Source organism: Propithecus coquereli, unplaced genomic scaffold, assembly GCF_000956105.1.
Source record: "Propithecus coquereli isolate 6110/MARCELLA unplaced genomic scaffold, Pcoq_1.0 Scaffold9, whole genome shotgun sequence".
Lineage (NCBI taxonomy): Eukaryota > Metazoa > Chordata > Mammalia > Primates > Indriidae > Propithecus > Propithecus coquereli.
In genome coordinates, this window is record NW_012155284.1 from 10,370,322 (window position 1) to 10,375,527 (window position 5,206).

Here is a 5,206-nt window from a genome sequence, read left to right on the forward strand (position 1 = left end):
CATATCTCCCTCATATTTTTCCCCCTTTTCAAATTACAAAACTGACACATGTCAATGCAGAAAATTTGAAAAACACAAAAGATGTGATGAAAAAAGCTACCTATTATCCCACACCCAGAGGTAACTATTGTTAATATTGTATGTCCTTCTAGTCTTTTTTCATTGCCCATATATACAGATATACATTTTGTGAACTAAAATAAAATATTAAACCCCCCAGCTGACTGGAGGGTCAAGGGACCCCCTCTTGACCAAGGGAACCCCAGAAATACCTAAAGCTGAGTTACTGGCCATGAGAAGAGAGATCAGACATGCTTCAACTCATTAACAGGCCTAAGGTTATAGAAGACAGACCTTAAACCACACCTGTAAGTCATCAATTTATTTAATAGATCATTTGAGTCCGCATATATGTCCGATGGCTTGTCTCTAACAGACTTCCTCAACTTAACAAGCCTTTAGACAAAACTTCACTTGTTTAACCAATTACAAATCAAAGAACCTTAAAACCCACCTATAACTTGTAATGCCCCGCTTTGAGATATCCCGCCTTTCGGTCCAAACCAAAGTACGCCTTCCCTGTATTGATTTATGGCTTTACGTGTAATTTCCGCCTCCCTAAAATGTATAAAACCAAGCTGTAACCCAACCACAGCAAGACCACTTACTCAAGGCTTTTGGGGCGTGGCTCTCTGGGCCATGGTCACACATATTTGGCTCAGAATAAACCTTTTTAAGTTATTTTAAAGAGTTTGGGTTCTTTTCCTTTGACATATGTACAAAAGTGCCTGTTTTGCCAACACCTCCACCATCACTGGATATTGTAATTTTTAAGTGCTAATATGTCAATTTGATACCAAAAAAGAAAAAATGGAAATAATGTCTCATTGCTTTTTCACTTGTATTTTTTGATTCTTAAAAACATTTTATTGTATATACTATTAATATTTTTTCTTTTGTGCCATTTGTTATTTCTATACTGACCTGTTTACATCTCTCCCATAGATTTGAAGGAGCTCTTCTTTTAAAATAAAAATCAGTGTTATTTCTATTATTTATTTTATAAATATGTTTCCCAATTTGTTTTGTTCTTAATGTTTTATGACACCAAACATTTCTAATTTTTGTGTATGTAAATCTACTATTTTTGTCCTTTGTTTTGTACCTTACATAGTCTTTCCCCTTCCCCACCCTAAGATTGTATATTTATCTAATTTTACCTTTTTTTATGGTTTCATATTTCTATGCTTAATTTTTAATCAGTCAAAAATTTATTTTGGAGTAAGTCATGAGGTAGGGAAGCTAACCTAATAGTTTCCCAGGTGATTAGCCTGTTACTGAAAAGTCATTTCCTTTTCTCTCTAATTTGAAATGGAAACTCTGTTACATACTAACTTTTAGATATGTATGTAAGGTCTATTTATGGACTTTTGAAGCTTTTCTACCTTTTTTACTTTCTGTGTATTTATCCACCAGTAAAAATATTTAAACTATGTTGACATTATAAATGTGTTTTGACATCTGGTGGTGACAGATACCCCATTATTCTTATTTATAACATTTGTTATCACTGTTCTCATTGTTTATTCTCCCAGATAATCTGGAGAATCATTTTTTAGTTAAAAAATAATGTTTGGATTTTGGTTGGAACTGTGTATACATTTTAAAATTAATTTTGGGAGAATTGCTTTCCTACAATAGTGAGACTTACCATCCAGAAACACAGTCCCACGTTTGTCCAGCTGCTTTTAAAATTCTGCAGTTTCCCTTACATAAAGTACTTTGACTCTCCTAAGGTTTTTTTCCCCTAATTATTTTGTATTTTGTCTTCATGTTTCCACCCAGTTGATTATTTTATATTTTGGATGGCTATTGTAAATGTTAAGGAAACTATTGATTTGGCTATTTTACTAACTTCTTTTTTTAATTTTGAAGAGTTTTTCATTGGTATTTTTGAATTTTTCCAGGTGGCTGACTACATAATCCATAAATAACAATACTCCTGTCTCTTCTTTTCCAATATTTGGCCTCACTTATTTTTTCATGTCTCATTGCTTTTTATCATCTCCAGAATGAGGCTGAACAATAATGGGTAGTTTCTTGCTAGTTTTTACTTTCGGAGGAATGATAATAGTTAATATTCTTTAAGGATTTATGATATGTGAGGCACTGTTCTAAGCCATTTAGAGATTAGTCCATTGAATCCACGTAACAGCCCCTTAAGGTGGGTACTATTAATATTCCCATTTTACAGGAAGAGAAACTGAGACACAGAGACATTGAGTAACCTGCCCAAGGTTATACTGTAAGTAACTGGCAGAGCCAAGATTTGAATCCAGGCATTCTGATGAGCAGAGTAACGATGACCTGATGACTCTCTCCAGCCATGGACTGGGATAGGATACAGGTTGAGGATGTTCTAGTGGGCTCAGCAGTGCCTCCACTATCTCATACTGCCAATGCCAGCCTACAGAGAACAGCCACCATGGGGATCCCCAGTGTCAGTGAGGATAAGATTCAAGAAGAGCACAAGCCAGGTAGCAGCACTCAACCATCGGTGCCGAGGATGGGGCATAATGACCATAATGGGCAGCAAGGTCACAATGGAAGTTGGGGCAGCCATGGTATGCCCGAGGACAACATCGACAGTCAACTAACAAACAAGAGTATTCCTTAATACATATGATCACAAGAGATTAAAAAAGGATAAACAGAAAGTCCACATCAGCTACCGCAGTGAAAAGTCATGATGATTCACCCAGCTTCCAGACCTGAGCCAATTCTCAGATGTAGAACCCACCAACTGAAGGAGTGGCTGGGTGCCCTTGTGGAGAACTCTGCAATGATACCACAGCAAGTGTCCTCAGTAGTGATTTCACCAGTCCTCCCCAAAATGACAGAGCCATTTACCTGAGTAATTGCACACTGGAAAAAGAAGAATGTTCCATGATTTTTCAAGGGCTATTGGATACAAGCTCTACATTGACACCAAGTTTGGGACCCAAAACACTATCAGGGCATCTCTGTTCTAGAGGGGCATTGGAGGCCAGGTGGTAAGTGGAGTCTAAGCCCAAGCCTGTCTTCTTATAGACTCAACACGTTTGTAGACTCACCCTGTGATCATTTCCCTAGTTCTTGAATGCATAACCTACATGAGTATGGACTAGTAGAATCTTATATTGGTTGCTTGATCTCTGAAGTAAGACACCCGTCCTAGTTATTAAGCTAGTATCTCTCATTCTCTACCCACCTCCTCCTCTCACACCTCCTTCCCCCACACCTCTATGTTCTGCTTTGTGGTGCTGGAGCTGGGCTCTGCAAATCACATTTCTGCTTTGCCAGCTGGTGCTATATTTGACCCTGCCAAGAGGGGAAACTGGAGGGATAGGAAGACTTGTGCTTCATGTTCCTGTCACATCATCTCAGGCTCACTATTCATTGCTCACCTTGGCATTGACAGTTTGTTGCAGTCAGAACTTGCATTTAGTTTGCAGTTTTTCTGACACTTACAGGACCAGCCTCAGAGTGGCCCCCAGAAACACCAGCACCGCCTGGCCAGAGCCTCCTCCTCAGAGTTCTGAGTCACAGCCCCAGGGAGCCCCTCCTTCAAGCTCAGAGTCATGAGCATAAGGTGAGTAGTGGCTCTTTTTCAGAAGTCTGAGTTTCAGCTCTTTCTGCAAAGCTTCTACATATCAGTAATTCCAACTTCTTCCCTTGTTCCCCCAGCCATAAGAGTGATGGCTGCTATCTGCAGTTTCTATCTCTGAGATACCTTAGTATTCTTTCTTTGCCTTTACAGGTTTTTTTTAACAGGCTAAATTCACTTTGTTCTCTTGTATAAAAATGCCATGTTGTAGCCACAGCTAGAGCCTGGGTCCTCTGCACAGAGACTCTGGTATGGGTCTTGACAAGATAGTCAGTGAATTCCTGGTAGGGAGACTTGGTGAATACTGTCTCTTTCCAGAGGTCAGGAGTCAGATAGCTGTAGGTCTTAGAGATGGCATCAAAAGTGGCCTTAGAGAAGTTGCCCAGGGTGGCAGTGCAGCCCCTGGCTGAGATGTAGCAGTCATCGATACCAGCCATCAGCGGCAGCTTCTTGGGCCCAGGGGCTGAGACGATGCCAGTTCCTCTAGGGGCAGGGATGAGACATACCAACACAGAGCCACAGTGGCCTGTCACTTTGCAAGGAACGGTGTGGGGCTTGCCAATCTTGTTCCCCTCATAGCCTTTCCTCACAGGGACGATGGAGAGCTTGGCCAGGACCATGGCCCCTCAGATGGCAGTGGCTACCTCCTTGGAGCACTCAACACCCCAGTCAACATGGCCATTGTAGTCCACGATGGCAACAAACGCCCTGAACCTGGTCCTCTGGCCAGCGCAGGTCTGCTTTTGCACCGGCATAATCTTCAAAAGCTAATCCTTGAGAGATGCCCCCAGGAAAAAGTCAATGATTTCAGACTCCTTGACGGGCAGGGAAAAGAGAGAGATCTCCTCCAGGGATCTGATCTTCATGTCCTTGACCAGGCAGCCCAACTTGGTGACTCCTTGTCCTCGGCCTTGCCTCCACGAGCTCCGCGGCCTCAGCCTTGGCCCCTACCATGACTGCGACCCCACGCTGAATGCCACTGCCGAAGCCTCCACAGAAGCCGCTGGGGCCTCCGGGCCCTCCCACTGCACTGGCATTACCCACCATTTGGTGTTTTCTTGGAGAAGAAGGTCCAGTTTTTAAGTAACTACTTAATTCTTTACATTAAGTTCTCTCTGTTAAAATAGCATGTGTGGTGTCTCTTGACTGATACATTGTAGGAAAATCCAGGTGGAAACTTTGAAATGGCCCCCCTCTGCCACTGACAAAATAAGGAGCAACGTCCCACCACAGTAAGAATGGCAGAGGTTGGGGCCACCCTCAAAGACTTAAAGGGGACTGGGGTGGTGGTCCCCACCATATCCCCATTTTACTCACCAGTCTGTCCCCTAGAAAAAGCCAGTTGAATCATGCTGTTGAGGGTGGATTACTACAAACTTAACCAAGTCTTAACCCCAACCACAGATGCTGCTCCAGATGCGGTATTTTCACCACAACAGATCAACTTGGCCTCAGCACTTGGTTTGAGGCTTCTGAGTTGGAAAATGCATTCTTTTCAATCCCTCCTGGACAGGAGAAAGGAGAATAAAGGCAGTTTGCTGTCACTTAGAGCAGACAGAA

The 5,206-nt window shown here is 42.1% G+C and overlaps 1 pseudogene across 1 annotated transcript; it reads right to left on the reverse strand.

Annotated features, from left to right (window-relative positions):
* Nucleotides 1-316: 316 nt before the first annotated feature.
* Nucleotides 317-4,642, reverse strand: LOC105826510 (annotated as a pseudogene). The gene is made up of 2 exons (XR_001138315.1): nucleotides 3,798-4,642; nucleotides 317-333 (listed from the first exon to the last, which is right to left on the reverse strand). The product of XR_001138315.1 is annotated as a 40S ribosomal protein S2 pseudogene (transcript).
* Between the last annotated feature and the right edge of the window lie 564 nt (nucleotides 4,643-5,206).